This window comes from Protopterus annectens, chromosome 3.part0 (assembly GCF_019279795.1).
Source record: "Protopterus annectens isolate FY-2018-M chromosome 3.part0, PAN1.0, whole genome shotgun sequence".
Taxonomy (NCBI): domain Eukaryota; kingdom Metazoa; phylum Chordata; order Ceratodontiformes; family Protopteridae; genus Protopterus; species Protopterus annectens.
Window position 1 is genome coordinate 645624704 of NC_056731.1, and position 18761 is coordinate 645643464.

Genomic DNA, 18761 nt, shown 5'->3' on the forward strand with positions numbered 1-18761 from the left:
CCCCGACACCTTCAAAGACAAATTTCAGCATTTATTCCAATAAATTTCATATTTCACATTGCCAAACACCATTATAAACTCCAGACTCCATCCACAACTTTACATAGCTTAGCTACCATGATCAGATCTGACTTGAGAGTTCTGGCTGTCTTTTATGAGTAGCATAGGTAGATACTAGGCTATTGGCCCTAGGTCCTACATAAGCCTAGCCAAAACAGTACCCCGGCTTTTGCCACCCAAGAAAATTATTTTCCTGTGCCCCTGTCAAGCAGAGCCACAGAAGTGATCCCCGGGGTGAATTTCCTATCTCCCATCCAATCAAGATTTTTCTTGAAGAGTGCTAATGAGGAGCTTTGTTTGATATAGATAGGTAGTTTGTTCCAGAGTATGGGAAGTCTCTGGGACAGGAATCTATCCCTCCAGCATGTTCCGTTTACTGTGGTGACAAGGTTTAGGTCCCCAGAGCGTGTAGCTCAGAGGAATTGGGATTTCTTTAAGTGGAGCATGTCCAACAGCTCTGGGTTTGATATAGCTTTGTATGTTAGGCAGAGATCACCTCGGAGTAGGCGATATGCTACGGAGTAAAACTGGAGTTTCTTGAGACGGTCTGCGTAGGGCATCTGTTTGAGGCCAGTAATCCTCTTTGTGAGGCATTTCTGAGGCCTTTCCAGGTGTTGTAGATGTCTTGTGAGGTACATACCAAAAGGGGCGTTGTACTCTATAATGGGCCAAATGAATTCAAGAGTTATAACCATGTAAATGCACCAGACGTGTTCTAGATGTGCAAAGATGACATCAGGTGGTCACAAAAGCACTGCCCAGAAAAAAAAAAACAAAAAGTATGATGCTCATATTTTTTTAAACACATGTATTGAATTATCACTTGTGACAGACAAATTTACATTTATACAAAAAAAATTTACATTTATACAAAAAAAAAAAAATCACTTGCTCACAGTTACAAACAGTATTCATCAATTATTCTTTTGTACAATAATCAAATATTACATAACTTGGTCAATTCACCCCTTCCTTAAACATTTCCCTGCATGTATTGTTCACACATAATTTCCATATTTTTTCTATGTAATTTGCTACTATCCTTTTCTAAAGGTCCCATTTCCAGTTTTTTTTTTTTAACTATGTCACAATATTAACTACTTCCTGGTCGCTTCATTTAGACGGATTTCCATTTTCTAGTAATTGCTTTTTTTGACAGTTACCCAAATTAAACTTAATAAGGCCTTACTATGTCTAGGCAGTTCAAATCCTGTATCTAAGCTCAAAAAATCATTTCCTTAGTTACATCCATTTGCTCACCCAACATTTCTGGCACAGTACTCTGTAGGGAATTTTTAAAGTCTATCAATTCATTAAACTCCCTAAAAACACATGTTCCCAGTTACTTCCTCCTTCCCCATTGCACCTCCCAACATTTGCACCTACCCGAGGAAAAACTCTTTGGAGTCTGCTTGGAGTATATAAAACTATGCAAACACTTCCAAGCAAAAATCCTAAATCTTCTAGGCTTTGTTGCATACTTGGGGGCCATAATATGTCCTCCCATTTTTTTCTTTGTGAATTGCCTTTCCAGTCTCTCTTCCCAATCTTTTCTAACTTTCTCTGACTAAATTCTATAGTTATTGTGCAACATTATACACGTCCTACTAATTATCTTTTTTTTTCCCCACAGCAGCTGCTGTTCTTGATTCAGGTAACAATTCTACCAGTGCAGGTCTTTCACTTAGAATTCCCCCATTCCTGTCTCTTTCCTACAGTCTGCTATCAATCCCTGCTGGGGAGGGCAGTCTTTAGCCTGCAGTCAAAATGTCTTCTTGGCCTCTTCTCATTCTACTTCTTTTCCCCCTCTAATTATTTGCTCCCAAGTACCTTGGTTCCATTGCCAGTTTCCTGCAGGAAAATCCAGACCCCTCTTACCTATTCTCTGTACCCCCAATTGTAATCATCCCTATCAGCAGAATCTCCCTTCTCCATTCCTGCATTGGTTAAATTCTCAGAATACTTTCTGCTGTTTTATGAATACAACATTAAATAGGATTGTTGTTATTCTCCAAGTCTCTCCTTATTTCTTGTAACTGTAAAATATCCCTCCAAATCAGGTAAGCCTAAAAACACCTTCTTCTATTGGAAGTCTCAACTTATATGACTTGACTCTTGCTCTCTTCCCCTCCCAGATAAAATCCTTCAACTCTATTAATTGCTATACACAACTTTTCCTCTGGTTTATAAAAATATCTCTGACCTGTATATACAAACAAAGAGACTACAAATATTTTTACTGCTTTTATCTTGCTATCCATAGGCTTCAAGACAACAGCATCCAGTTTCCCATTTTTGTATTTTTTTGTTTAGTCTCTTCCCACATAACCTTAACTACCATAACAGACAAAGTATATTTATAAGCAAAAATTCATACAGGACTATTAGACAAACACAATGCACATTCTTTTTTCAGTCAGCAAAGGACCATGTACTCCTTTAAGAAAAGGATGAGTGCACAGTCTTAATACCAACAGCAAGGTAGGGAAATAATGGAACGGAGGCAATGCAGCCATTTTTGTAAACAAACACGTGTACAGTGGATATACGAAGGCGACTTCATATAAAAGGTTAAATGGAATATTGTAAATATTTAAGTCAATTCCCTTTTTTCTAGTACAGAGATCTCACAAACACACAACCCTTTGATCTCGAGCAGTCCTCAAGCGAGCATAATTATAGAAGAAGGAAGTTACTACACTACTTATCCAGCTACACTGCCTGCATTTCTTTTTGCCTTAGAGACTGTTGCCCTTGCCTGAGTTTACTGGACCTCATATAGTACCAGTGGTCATGTGAATGAGAATCCTGGTCTAGCACTTCCTTTAATTCATTCCTATCCACAGCCATTAATTTCACTGACTCACTATGAAGTAACATTCAAAAACACACTACAATGGATCTGTATTACGATGTGGCATTTAACAAAACACTTAAGTTCTCTTCTTGAAGACCTGTAACAGTGCAGACTTCACTGTGCCTACCTGATACTTTGCAACCCACTACAGCACTCCTTAGCAGTCCTACAGTGAAGGCCTAATGTGCTACGATTCTGCTACCTTTCATCTTGGGCTCGTCAAGTCTTTTAACCCACTACGTTTTTCAACCCCAAGGGATCTCCTGACTTAGTGATGTTATCTTGAGTGGAGTTAAAAGTATGTGTCCACTCTATCTACTGCTAATTTGCTGCCCAAAGATTTAGGGTAACAATACACTGGAGGGATTTACTTCTCCTACTGCCTACCGTGATCCCCAGCATATATACACCTGCCCTACTAGATGGCAGAAAAGAAATCACAAGTAAGCATAGTGAAAAAGTCCACTAAAATATTTAAAGCCAGAGTATCGAATTTCATCTCCCTGACAATCCCATATGAAGGTTTCTGTCCAAGGAAAATGCATATAGCAAGGCGTCTGTAAACTCTTCACACACACCATCAAGGATCATAAACTATTTAGGCTCCATAATATTTAAAAGGGATAAAGCCAAAACACTGTACATCACACAGCATGTTGAGCATACTAACCAAATGCAGACACAGCAACAAAGATAGAAAATATATAAAATTATAGTCTAGCAGCACATAAGTTCAATTCACTTGAGATGGAATTTCATTAAGACCTGGATAATTTGCAGCATCCAAATGAAGCTGCAAGAGCATCTCTCAATGTAAAAGCAGATTTTAGCAGTCCCCTGGTTATACAGCAGAATCAATCTGTTCAAGCACCATGAATTTAAATTTACTAAATGCACAAGGGAAATGTTTCTAAATATTTTTTTCAAGTAGCACACTCCCCAAAAATCAGTGTCAGTAAAGGCAAATGTCACATTTTTGATGTCATGAACAAATTATTCTGAGATGTTTTGATCGATTTCTGTAAAATGCTCTTAAATTTTTGGTTTACTCTTGAAGGTTTTTGTTCGTCTTTCGGCTTTTCCTAGTTAGGGGTTGAAGTAAAAAAAACATCACTGCACTGAAGAATAGACCAGTTTTTACATACAATTTTCTCTGTATCATTCACATCTAATAAATAATGCAAAAACATATTGGAATAATGACAGAAATTCTGGTTTAAATCAGAACTCATACCTTTCTCACAAGTGGTGAGCTTGTAATTCTCCAAACCCTTCTTAATAATACCTTTCCTGTAGAACCTGATTGTAAAAATCTTCCACCAATGAAGTTGGATAACCACGGTCAAGAAACATAGATCTTAACTTGACAAAATGTTGGATACATACATTGTCAAAGGTCAAGTGAGATACCCTTATAAATTGACTCTTCACCACCCCCTTTGTTTGATGCAAGGGGTGGTAACTAGTAAAATGCAGGAAAGTATTCAGAAAGTAGGCTTTCTGTAGATTGTAAATACCCCATCAATATCCTTGGTACTCTCAATATCAAGAAAGTTGGTACGATTCGTGTTCACACTGTGTGTGAACTTGCTGACTCCAATTGTGCAATAAATTCAGAAAACTGTACTTCACCAGACCACACAATAAGTATGTCAAACAGAAATAACCAACACAATGTACAACGTGGGAATAAATATTGTGTAAATATTGGTGCTGAGCAGGCCAAGGAAAGAGGACAGGAAATGGAGAAGATGGCACAGTCGTGAGGTGAATGCCTGCAGGGCACTTGTGCGGTAATAGTGTCAGCAGATGACTTAAGGCTATTAAATTATGTTACTACATTTTCATCTCAACTCAAGTGAATGTTAAGGTGAAATAGTACAGAAAACTGCGGCAAATACGAAATCCTGCATACGAATAATGCAAAAAGATTCATTCTTACATGCTAATAGAGAAATTTGTGACTGATGGAAAGAAAACTTAATAATTCTGTAGTCGCTCCCTAAAAAATTCAAAGAAACAACCTGAATACTAGCTTTCAGAGTTCTTATCCACAAAATTCCCTGCCTCTGAACATAATCAACTTGAGCAGTATCCTTGCTTCAGAGATGGACTGAATACTGTAGATGCCATTGTTCACAATTCCAACTAGTCTACGCAAAAAACAAGTCTCCCTATACCACATTAACCTAAGGAAACAATGCAATCCCATTCTCCAGTATCACTCCTTTTTCTTGATTCTTATGTAAGACTGCATGCATCTCTCACACACACACTCACACTTCTCAGGGACACTTCTGCTCTCACACAGTATCACTCTGGTACTGTAACATCTTGCTTGCTTGATCACTACTTAGTCTTCCCTACTTTTCAATTTCCTACCATTCTCTGCCTTTTTTATTGTATTGCTATCATATCTGCTATGCACCACTTTCATCCTTCCTCATAAGATAGAGCAGGCACCTGCTTTACTGTTTCTTCTCAACTATCCAAGCCTGCTTCTAGTGTTCCTTGTGTCATCTGATACAAACAAAATTCTTTACTACATTTTCATTTCCCTCACACCTCCAGAATCTGGAGCTCAAGTGTGAGTTGTGGTCACAGCTTCCATAGTTTCTGCATGTTCTCTGCACATCTGTAGGGGTTTACTTTAGGTACTCCATTTTCCTCATACATTCCCAAAAACATGTTAGCTAACCAACTACCCAATCAAAGATATAAAACATTGACTAGAACCCACTCCAGTTCAACTAGTGTTGCAGGCACCTGCTGGAGCTGGCAGGGTGAGAAGAGCAATGACAAGGCTTTGTCTCCTCGGGAAAGGGGCAATGATATGCTGGGGACTCACGGTAATACATAAGCACTGCGATCAGTACTGATGTGAGTTGGAGGCAGGCTGCTCAACAGACATGTCACAACATAGGTGAGGGAGGCTCCCTTGCTGTGCCTCTGCATGGAACCATGATGTCAGCCAAGCATAAGGGACAGGGCCTAAATGACAAAAGCCCTGGCACAAGCAGTCTATGTAATGTTGCAAGCAAGCCTGGCTTCCTAGCCACCTCACAAGTCACTGTCCACTACCACTTTACTTCCTGTTATCATGATGACATTAATGGGGGGTACTTGGGAAAGACTATATGCATTTTCCCTTCCAGGGTAGCTCCAATCCGAGGGGGGGGGGCAGCACCAGGACAGCAGATTGAAGGATGCATGACAAACTACAGTTGCTCACAAATAACTTTTCTATCAATAAATTGCATGCATGCTTATTACGTTATTGTTCCATTATTCTCAACCGTTAAATTTCAAGTGCAAAAACTGCCATTATTATACTGTGCAGAGAGCGTGTTTCTCTGCAGCTGTCCCCTGAACAAATGGCCTTTGCTTCAGCAAGTCTCACCCAGCTATCAACATGAAATAAGCAAGACTGCAGCATTATTCTTGACAGATCAGAATGAGACACAGATTACTAACTAATAAAGTACACAATGCAACGTTGGCAACTTACAACATCTCTTCGACAGTGGTCTGTAGTCAGGCAAGCTTACATAAGTGCAAAGGCAAACTTAACCATCCCTTGAAAAGGCACTAGTGCAAATCTCTGTTTTACTGACACATACTTTAGTCGAGGAGGAGGCTCCAGTTACACTCTGCACATGGAAAGTATCCTTACACTGTGTACTTTCCTGCTACAGTATCACTCAAAATCACATGCATTAAATATCCTACTTAAATCCAAGTTTAAGCAATATCTGCTTGAATGTTGCCCACTACAGTTTGCCAAACTCCCACATCATACGACTTGAACATCACCCCCCCCCCTCCATCCCTAGGTGAATGGAGTCTCACCTATGTGGTGCTATGAATGGCAAATAGTTGAATAGTTGAGCCTGTTTTTCAGCAAATGCTACTTTGCAGAGTTGTATTTGACAAAAAGTGACAATAAAATGACATACAGTAAACAGTACCACACCTGCTAACTCTATAAGCAAGCATTAGGACTTTTGAAATTATGCTTTAAGAGGCTTCTGTGAATTATGAATTAATGAAAACATACACTTATGAAACATTAGCAGCAAAAGCACAGCAGCTCTTTGTTTAATGTCCACTTTTACAAAGGCAGCATCCTCATTTCAATTCCATAATTTCTTCAAAAAGTTTGACAACTACTTTGAATAAACTTTAAAATAAATTGCAATCTACTGCATATATGCATATTCATGAAATTTAATGAAAGTACAAGATAGCTACAAGAGAAATTTTCATATGACTTGCCCTACTTGAACAGCTATTAAATACTGCTTATGTAAGCACTGTTGTGTATCTGGCGCATTAAATTATACAACAAACCTTCACAATGACAGAATAAGGTTGGCCTGTACTTAGACATTGCTGCATCTGCAAATTTAAGTTGCAATAAAAAGTGGTGATGGTTTCAAAAATTACACAACACTTATAGCAAAGAAATTAGAATTACGGGGTCTCCAACTGCACCCAACTACACAGCCATAATCCTGCCCTCCGATTTGCAGAATCTGCCACCAGCAAAAATAAATGAGGGTGGCACAGGTCTCAAGATTTATCAATATTTTTCAAATACTGCTCTTACCCACTTGACAAGCAGATTTATATACACCTTCTGAAGAATAAGAAACCTAACCTGTAACATGTGCAATTTATTCATTTCACAGTTTCTGCCAGAAAACTATAACTTGCACAAACAGCAGAGTAAGTTTTGGGGCAAAGGTGACTGAAAAAATGTACTAGTATTCACCTGGGGAGGAAAGTTTAAGTTAAAGTACCTAATGAAGTTCTTACATCTTCTGTAGTTTTTTTTCTACCACCAGATGTGTACCACCTAAGCTGTATTATCAGCACTCAATACAAGCAATGTAAACATGTTACAGTCCACATACCACAAATGTTTGTTTACTGACTAGAAAAGTTAAACTGCCCAAAGTCAGTAGATGCACAGAAAAAAACAAACAAGATTACAGTGAAAATAGTTTGCAACAGAAATTAAACACTTATTAAATACAACAGAAAAAAAACTAATAATTGCATAGGGCAAAGTGCACAATGTATTGCAAAAAATGACTACTGAAAATGTACCTGCTTAGGTACTAGATATTAGTTTCTAAAGCAATGTTGATAACATTTTGTCACATTTTTCTACATACAACATTTATAACAACTCAGGACACAGAATACAAAAATACTATAATAATGTTCAAACATCAAGGGAGGAGAGAAAGCAAGAATAGAGAGGAGTGAAAGCATGGATAAAATCAAACGTGCAAGATGCTAGCTGAAGTGGTACAGTGAGGAAAGTAGCTGTGTAAAGAAAGAAGGGCATGAATGAAGAAACGGAAAAAATAAAATTAAAGTAAGAGCATAGACAATGAGTACAACTACAAGACAGGTGGAACAGTAAACACAGACCAGTTGCAGGTTTGAAGATGACTGGCAAGAAGATGCATGAACAACAAATAATTAAGATTAGCTGATTAAAACAAGAATAAGATACAACAGGTTTCCCTGTTTTTTTTAAAAAAAAGTTAAGTTAAAGTAATAACCTGTGGGCAGGAAGCACTGTTCAGATAAGTTTCTTTTTTTTCTTTTATTGGGAAGCACATTTCATTTTTTGTATGTGTGATGGAAGCAAGAGTGTACCAAGTCTCAGCAATATGACAAAAAAAAGATTAGAAAATCCTTAAACTGGTAGCATGGTTCGAGAATTTGTAGGTTAACACATGTAGCAAATCCAAAAAGTCTAGTTTACATTTTTAATAGTAAGTGTTTGAAGCAAGTGGTACGGGTTCGGATACCGGAGCCTGAGGAAAAAGAAAAAAAAGATGAATATGGACTGACAGATCAGGCCAACCTAAAGCTTTTAAGGTTATGCATAATTTTACAACAGCAGTGCAAAAGTGGGTGTAGTGAAACACACACATTATATAAGCCAAGATGCACAAACAATTTCTGGATTAACAGATGCTGAGCAGATAACGACAACAAGTGTTATACTTTCCAAATCATAAATTAAATAAAAGGGGAAGAAATGAGCCACCAAAAAGCTACTTTGACCAAAGTTACACGTGTTAAAACTACTTTGTGCATGAGATTTATACATGCATTTTATTTTCCAGAGTACAGCACTGATCTCCATGGACCTTTTTCAACATTCAGATAAAGAACAGTGTCAGCTTAAGTGACTTACTCAGAGTCACACAATCAGGCAATGGAAGCATTTGTGCTGTAAGAACTTTCAGCCTGTGTTGCACTGCCTTACATGATCCATAATATTACAGGGTAACAGCCAGAAAGTTTGGGGAAAAATGTAAACTATCTTCAGTTTAGAAGGAAGTTTGTGACTCTGTGGCAGGTGCATCCATAGCTCTCAATTGTCCCCGCTTTTGCTGCCTACATTTGCCCAGTTCCTCCTACATTTTTCTGATAAATCAGAGAGACTCACATTGTTAATAAAAACTGAAATTATAAGACTTCTTTATTCATCAGCATACTAGGGGAAAACCTGTTGGTTTACTAACTTTAAATTGTCACTGATTTTGGACATGGATCCTACTTTTTTCCTACTCTTCAGCAAACAAGAGATATGGGTGTGTGTGTGTGTGTGTGTATATATATATATATATATATATATATATATATATATAAATAAATACATAAAACACAATGACAACATATATTTATTTTAGGAGTGTGGTTGTAAAAAAAAAAAAAAAAAAAAAAAAAAGAGTATGCCTTTGATAAACTACAGTATAGCTCAAGATTATTGTGTAACATACACCAAAGTGTGTGTGTGGGTGTGTGTGTGTGTGTGTGGGGGGGGGGGGTGAGCCAGAAAACCATCAAGAACCTAATCCAAAGAAACATGAAAGGGAGCAGCTATCTACAAAACGACCGACAGGAAAGTCACAAAGGCAAACATGGAAGAAAATGACATGCACCATATTGCACTATGGGCATCCCATATAAAATACCGGAATGCAGATGTATGTATACGCTTCAACAACGTGGCAATCTGAAACTTTTTTTAAGTAATAACAGCCTACCAGAAAATTCCGATTAGTTAGGTTACTGATACAGATTAGTGCGCAAGCCTCATCACTTAAATTTTGGAGTAGCTGTCAAATGTTTATCAGTTGGCAGCATCATACACTTCAAATTGTGACTTTCGGAAAACAGCACCAACTTAAATCCCACTTCTTCACAACCAAGTTACACTCTGCAGTCCTATGTTTGTGTAAACAAGTTCTTCCACAATGTTTCCAGTTAGTTGCCCCAGTCAGTGGCTAACGGAGATCGACCAATGAAGCTTGTTAGCTGTAAAGAACCGCAGTAAAATACTAGTGGGATGTCTGCCAACATGCCTTTACAACTGATACAAATAAACACACCCTACTGCTGCTGACTACAGAACTGCATATAACGGGAGAATAAGAAACACTACCACTATGAACTGAAGTACAGTATCACACGGACGAAATCACACTACAGAATTATTATAAAACAGGCCAATTCAGGTCCGCTAGCCAAGGGTGGAGAAGATGTATTCTCCAACAAGAAGAGAACTTGATTTAGCAAAGCTCAGCATAAATTTCTTCATGCACACAACTCGGTTGTTTCTGACTCAGATTTGGTTGGTACTGCTGTTTACTAGTACCAAACATCTGAAGATGTAGTTCAGTCCACATCAGTAACACACACAAACCCTAACAAAGTAAATGGGATACAGATTACATCTGACCTGTAACTTGGGTCTTAATGTAGGCTCCTGTCGCTTCCCCAAACAAGAAAGTAACTCCTGTGACCATAGTAGTTTGTCGCTTATGTCGTTCTGTTGGCCTGCACTCTGCAGGACGGCGCCGACTTCCTCTCCCCCCTGCTGGCCATGAGCTGTCACTACAGCATGGGCACTGTCAGACACTTACGTCACCAGCAGCTTCCTAGACTTGAGCGCTTTCTTGTTTGAAGGATGAAGTTGAGGTAGCTCTTCAAATAAGTTAGTGTTTCCAAGTTCGGTTATCAGTTTCGCTAATGGTGACTAAACAGGGCATGCAGTTCTCCAAACCCCTTTATTTTAATTCCCTTCCTGTCGCCCCGTAGTGGTTAAGGTTCCACGTGTGATGTTAAGCCTGTCTTCTGCAACCAGGTAGTTACCGCCTGTTCACCACATTAAGGGTATCAAAATGCAGAAAGTGAACTTGATTGCGTTTGCCTTTTTAATTAAAATTGTACCATTTTGTTGTTTATTGTTGCCTTAGATGTCTTGTAATCACGCAAAAAAACTTTTTGCGCAGTTAGAGAAGCATCAGTAATGCCTAAAGGAGTCAAATTTGTTCCCAAGTAGTTATGAAAATCAGAACGTTACTGCAAAGAAATATGACTAACTAATCCCACAGCTAATTGCATTAATGGAAGCATACTGTGCAGTGCCCCAGATTTTCAGGACTGTGCATAACTTTATGTCTTGAGTCTTGACATATTTTTTGGTCTTGGGGGAGAAAGTGTGACTGTGCTAAAACTCTCGGCAGACACAAAAGAGTGGAAGCACAAAGCAGAATCCAGGCAGGTTATTAATTGTACGCTTACTGCTTTGCTGTCATTTTGCAATATCACCTTTACCGTTCTTGGTATATGATTCGCTTTCTTGTCGGGGCTGTCGCCGGAATAATGCTCTTGTATGTTTTTTTTTCTAATTACTTTATATAGCAATAATTTTTACAGGTTTGTAAAAGAGCATTGTAGTTATATAATCAAAGAGTATACGAAGCGTATCAATATAATACGTATTGTTCTGAGACTGAGAATAAATTTGCTTTCATCCAGTAAGGATTAGAGTATTTTTCTTATGGTACCAACTCCTATCCTTGCTATCTGGCAAGCATGGTGCAATGCCTGCTATACTGACACCCAGGGTGGATGCTCACTTCCGCAAAAGGATGACACTCGGCTGGAGTGCGGTGCAATCTTTAGAAACACTGAATGAACGTGGCACAAACTCCTGCCTTTCATGCACAGAACAGACACATCTGAGGCCAACTCCCTGATGGCTCTTCTGCAGCTGGATTTACACAAGTCATCCCCCAACCCCACCAACACCATAACAAACATCAGGCTTGGTATGTTAAAATGGGCGGTCTAGCCAGTTCGATTTGTACTATAACGTCTAGTACTGCACACTGTCAGTCATACATGTTGCCCCAACCCCGTCAGGCATAACTGCCCTATCACCAAATGATCCATACGATAACATGGTATATCTTCCTACAAAAGTTCTCTCAAATCAAATATTACACACAGAGCACAGCTCACTGAAATACTTCTCCTTTGACTGGGGTAGCTATTTGGTGTTCCGATTTTGATTGACTTAACAATGTTAACCTAAGCCATTCTGGGCCCCCTTTCACCAGTGTATTCAAAACATTTGCAACAAGCAACCCCTTTCCATTCTGTGTAAGGATGGCTGTACATAGCAGCCAGACAGCACTGTCTGGGGAGGAGAGCACTGAGCTAGAGCAGGTGAGGAGGATAGTAATAGAAGTAGGTGAGGGACAGGTGGCAGGTCATTTTAGGGTAAGTCAGGCTAGGTCAGGGAGGGAATGGGTGCTTCAGTCAATACGGAAAAGGAAGAGCATCCCAAAGATTTTTCTTTTTCCCCACTGGAGTAATAAATATTCTGGCAGTTTGCAGGGCAGGCCTCAAGCTCACAAGTACAGTCCGGTAATCCTCGTTCAGTCTCAAGTGTTACATTTTATAATAAAAAAATAGAGAGAGACAGAGAAAGGGAGAGAAGGCATGCTAGAATACAAAAAAAAAAATAAGAGAGACAGTCTTAGAAATTAGTTTAATAAAATATTAATCCACTTAGATAATGCTGTAAATTAATTCAGCTTTCCTAAATAGCCTTGCACCCCCTTAGAAGGAAGAGATTAATAACAAGTAATGCAGTTTGGCGATCCGAAAAGTGTAGAATGCTAATGCAGGACAGAGAAAAAACATGGAAAGAATGGCAAAAATATAAAACCCCACAATATCTCAAAACCTTCAGAATGCTCTGAAACTGAATTAAAATGATGACAAAAAATATGCTATAAATACTTTCAGAACAATAGTAAACACAACCCTAAAGCATTCTGATCAACCATTAAGAAAATGTTAGCTCTCTGCCAAAAATTCAACCCTAACCCCTCTCTTAAGAACTCACTACTTGAAACTGCAATAAAATTCAACTCTTATTTCATAGGTAGTATAGCATCCCTAACCAAGGATTCACATGTCACCACATCCACTTTTACCTTCAAACCTATGCCTACGTCCTGCAAAAAATTATTCTTAAACAAACTCAACCCATGCTGTACTTCAGCTGATGACCTTCAAGGCGAGTACATTAAAATAGCAGCCAACTGCATTGCCAATCCTGCCTCAATCCTTATAAATAGGTCAATCGAGAAATCCCATATTCCCTTTCTCTGAAAAAATCACACATTACCCTCTACAGAAAGGATGAAACTCAACAGACATCACTAACTTTAGACCTATACCATTCTTATAGCTCCTCTCTAAAATACTTGAAAAATGTATTTCAAGAATAATTGCTAAACTATCTTGTAGAGTACAAGGGGTAACTGGTTTATTTAGGGCAGGAGGGAGACAGATTTCTATGGGGGCAGACTATATTTGCTTTAGACCCAGGTCAGCAGTGTACACTTGCAGAGGATTACAGGTTTAGGTAGGATTACAGGTTTAGGTATTAACCTTATCAATTTGTTGTGGTCTGCCTTCGGACAGGCACAGTTTCTGCAGGGTAGCGTTCTTCAGGTTGGAGAGCCTTTTTAGTCAGAGTATTTGAGGGGGATTACCTAAAAGTAAAAATAGAGTAAACATAGCATCCTTACAGGCGCACAGAACTAAGCACTGTGCAAGCAAACATTTGTGTTTTCCCTTCAACTACAGTATTTATGATATTATACAGCTCTGTGAAGTTGTGAGCACTATAGATGCTTTGTTTGCTTCACATGGGGTTGAAAGCAGAGTAAATCTAAGCTGGCTGTGGTTTTACTGTAAACTACATTAAGCACAACAAGAAATTTGTGCATGTCCTACAGGAAGGTTTACCTTAATTACTTGCAAATTTCTTGTTGTGCTTAATGTAGTTTACAGTAAAACCACAGCCAGCTTACATTTACTCTGCTTTCAGCCCCATGTGAAGCAAACAAAGCATCTATAGTGCTCGCAACTTCACAGAGCTGTATAATACCATAAATACCATAGATGAAGGGGAAACAAATGTTTGCTTGCACAGTGGTTAGTTCTGTGTGCCCGTAAGAATGCTATTTTTACTCTATTTTTACTTTTAGGTAGTCCCCCTCAAATACCCTGACTAAAAAGGCTCTCCAACCTGAAGAAAGCTACCCTGCAGAAATTGTGCCTGTCCGAAGGCAGACCACAACAAACTGATAAGGTTAATACCTAAACCTGTAATCCTACCTAAACCTGTAATCCTCTGCAAGTTTACACTGCTGACCTGGGTCTAAAGCACCTATAGTCTGCCCCCATAGAAATCTGGCTCCCTCCTGCCCTAAATAAACCAGTTACCCCTTGTACTCTACAACACTATTTGTCTAAGCTAACAAACCCCGGAATCTTACTCTTACATATTGGTTTCCCACCTTATAACCCTGAAAAATCACACACTACAACCTATAATTTAAACCTAGCAAATTCCCTAAAGAACCCTAAATATAGTTTACAGCACAGGTATTGAACTTTAAATTTGATCTTTCAATACTTACCTATGGCTCCAGGAAGCCTTAGCAAATATTTGTAATCTGTGTTAGCACCACTCCATTTGCCCTCGCTTCGCTCAGGCTCACTTCGCTCCCCTCCCTGTCCCCAAATGCCACCCGCCCCCAGTACCCCTGAATTTATAGTAACATAGCCACACCCCCATCTAAAGTACCTATCAGTATCCACCTACCAGACTTTCTCCTCCCCCACTTCTAAATCTAGCATCCTTTCTTCTGCTATTGCACCACCCAAACAATTTCTGACCCCTTACTACCGCACTCCTCCACACATAATGCTATACCTCTCCTTACTAACCATTCTGCTGGCCCCTTATTTACTCACCCTGTATGAAAACCAGTATGTCACTGGATATCAGTACCCAATAGGCCACACTCTCTCCCCAACTGTTAGCCCTTCCTCCTTTCACCAGTCTTACAGTACAGTGTCCAGCCCTGCACCTTGTTCTCGCTATCCAACCTGCCAATCCCAGAAGCTTTAGTTCCAGATTAAAACATTATTATAAACTCATAAATAAACTCTTGAAGCTCATTACTAGGCTTAGAACCGACCTAACACTTGGTGGTGACATCCATCCCAACCCAGGCCCATCCACTTCAGTCAAACCTATTCCGCCTAATTGTAATCCAAGTTATAAACCTACAATTGATAGGCCAGTTAACTCTCTCCTGGCCTGTCACCTTAACATTATAAGTATTAATAACAAGGTACATGAACTCCATGCACTCCTAGCTGTCCACTCCCCTGATATTCTCTGTTTATCTGAAACCTGGCTAAAACTTAGCATTACAGACAATGAAGTACTACCACCTGGATATAACATATACAGGCTTGATCGTGCTTCAAGGAAAGGGGGTCGGGTAGCAGTTCTATATAAATCTGCATTGAATGTCACCATTGAATCTACACAACAATCTCAAACTAACAACTCTGAAATTCTTGCCACCAAACTACAAATTAACAAAAATAAATGTATCTATATCATCTGTATGTGCATTCCCCCATGTAATAATGGAGCCACACTCGAAGATACCCTTCACTGGCTAACATGTCACTACCCCCAAGGAACCATACTACTCAGAGACTTCAACATAGATTGGAATACTTGTTCCTCAGACTCCCCAACAACCCATATCAACCTGCATGCATTCTCACAAGTCATCACAACCCCTACCAGGATAGGTAAACCAAACCATAAAGAAAACATACTTGACTGGATACTTATAAATAGTCATCCCCAAATGTACACCTCTGGGACCCTCACTGATGACCTAAGCAATCACCTACCCACCTATATTATTAAGTACAAAGCCATCAACCCCCAACAACCCTTACTTAGATTGGTAAGAAAGAGTAAAAACTTTAACCCCACTAAATTCCAACAAGAACTCAACTCATGTAATTGGTCAGTTTTAAGACACCTCCCCTTAGATGAAGCAGTCAGGTACTTTAACAACAAATTCATAGAAATCCTTGATTCTCATGCACCCGTTCGTTCAACAAGAACTAAGGCAAAAACTGCACCTTGGCTTTCCAAAAAGTCCAAACAAAAAAATTGCCCTCAGAAATAAGGTATGGGCATTATGGCGATCTACTAAAGACCCCCAAGACCACATCAAATATAGGCAACTTAGGAATGTTACTAAAAAATCCATTTTACTACACAAAAAAAATTACTACCATAATCTACAGGAAATAAATCATAACAAGCCTCAGAATTTCTGGGCAGGTATAAACAAGCTATTACATCCTGGACAAACTTCCACACCAGTCCCCTTAGCCTCCATTGATAAACCTCCTGAGGAAGTCTCTGGCAGTTTTAACCATTTCTTTACTGAGACCATTCAAGCCCTAGCAAGTCAGCTACCTCTCAGCCCCCACTGTCATGAAATCAACACCCTCAGTAACCAACCTACACTCAGACTCCAACCAGTTGCCACCTCCCTCATCCATACCCTAATTAAAAAACTGAAACCAACTACTCTCTCCGCTGACCAACTCCCTGCCAAGTATCTACAAAAAGCAGCTGATGCCATTGCTTACCCAATCTCAATACTAATCAATCAAACAATAGCAGAAGCCAGAATCCCCTCTATTTGGAAAATAGCCTATGTAATCCCACTTCACAAAGGAGGTAGCTCTACTGAACTATCCAACTATAGGTCAATAGCAATATTATCCCCACTTGCAAAAATCATGGAAAAATGTATCCATAGACAATTGATGCATCACCTAACTCAGAATAACTTCATGGCAGACTCCCAGCATGGCTTCCGACCACACCACAGTACTACCACAGCCCTTCTAGCCTTCTCTAATATCATAAACCACAATCGCAATAACAATAACTTATCCTCAGCCCCCTTCTTGGACCTCTCCAAGGCATTTGATATGGTGGATCACCAACTACTAATCCATACCCTGAAAACTTTCTGCCTAGATAATACAGTCATCCAATGGTTCCAGTCCTATCTGAAAGATAGACAACAGGCTGTCCTGTGGCAAAGTAAGCTTTCTAATCTACTACCCAACACACTAGGTGTACCCCAGGGATCCATACTAGGGCCCCTACTTTTCTCCATCTTCATTAACGACCTCTATTCTGCTATCCCTACAGTCAGCTGTGTCCAATATGCTGATGACTCCACCCTGATTTGCTCGGCCACTTCTACAAACGAACTGTGGTCAGCCAAACAAACCACCTTTAACATTATCATTATCGAAAACTGGCTTTCTGGACGTTGTCTGATCCTGAATCCCAAAAAAAAAAAAAAAAAAAAAAAACTACTCCTATTCTCACCAACCCACAGGTCTACTGCATTCACTAACAATGGCACAATAATCTCCCCAGACTCCTCTACAAAACTGCTAGGTGTTTGTTTGGGTCTTTCAACTTTTCCCGGTTAGGGGTCGCCACACCGGAACTCCGGTCCACTAATGATTGTCAATTGAGTTTTGCATGCTGGCTTGCTGGGCCTAATGCACAACCTTCAACAAAGGAATGCCCGTTCACGCATGTCACCACACAGAAGATGCTCTAACTGAGAATCGAACGGGCAACGTCTAACTGTGAGGCGACAACGCTACCGCAGCACCACCACCGTGGCATAATAATCAATAATAATCTCAAATTCGACCTACATGTTAATCAAACTATAAAGACCATCAATAAAAAACTAGGTTCTCTGTACAGGATAAAAGCCTTTTTAATTCCTCCTGCTAGAGCTGTCATAGCTCGTTCTCACCTTCTTTCAACTCTATTGTATGCATCCCCGATACTCATCAACCTAAACAAATCTGTCGGCAACAAACCCTCCATCTGCTATAACCATAGTGCCAGATTCGCCAGCGGCCTGCCTTATAGGACTCACTATTGTATTAACCTAAACCAGCTTAGGTGGCTAGAACTACCCAGCATGATCCAGTATAACCTCATGATAACTGCCTATAAGATACTTTACAATCCAAATCATACTCCTGCTCTTAAAAATATTATTACCCCCTATCACAATCACTGGCCACTTTGATCCTCTAATAAATTACTACTCCAGTCTATCAAAACTAAAAACTCTGCCGGTGACTCTCTCTTCGCAAACTCTGTTAGCAAAACCTGGAACTCTCTACCAACAGAAATTACATTGCTCAACTCCCTGAGTCAATTCAAGACTAGACTTAACATTTGATGTTAAACTGGCTATGCCAATGTAGTAAACCTGACTAACTCTTCTTGACAATGAGGCTAAAATAGTTAGTTTAGCTTACCTGTTGCACTATCCTGACCTTTACCTTGTCTAACTCTAATGTGTTTTGGCATGTAACCACTGTAAATATTTTATCTGTAGATAACTGTATGACTTAAAAACAATATGCTTTCTGACTTGAACAACTTAATGAAGACCTACGCTTTGAATTACGTTACCCCAGAATTACTTTTATCTGCCTAGATATGCAACATCTGCATAAATTGTTAATCATAAACCTTATTGCTTGCTTATATATGTCAACTACTGTA

General features: G+C 39.3%; 1 protein-coding gene across 2 annotated transcripts in view; it reads right to left on the reverse strand.

Annotated features, from left to right (window-relative positions):
• Positions 1–10819, reverse strand: part of ELMO1 (engulfment and cell motility 1) — a 3030107-nt gene extending 3019288 nt beyond the window's left edge. The window contains exon 1 of one of the 2 annotated variants that reach the window (XM_044065043.1): positions 10689–10819. The gene's annotated coding sequence lies outside the window, so the exon portion shown is untranslated. The remainder of the gene's footprint in view (positions 1–10688) is intronic. The other variant, XM_044065038.1, reaches the window with a different exon arrangement.
• Positions 10820–18761: the final 7942 nt, after the last annotated feature.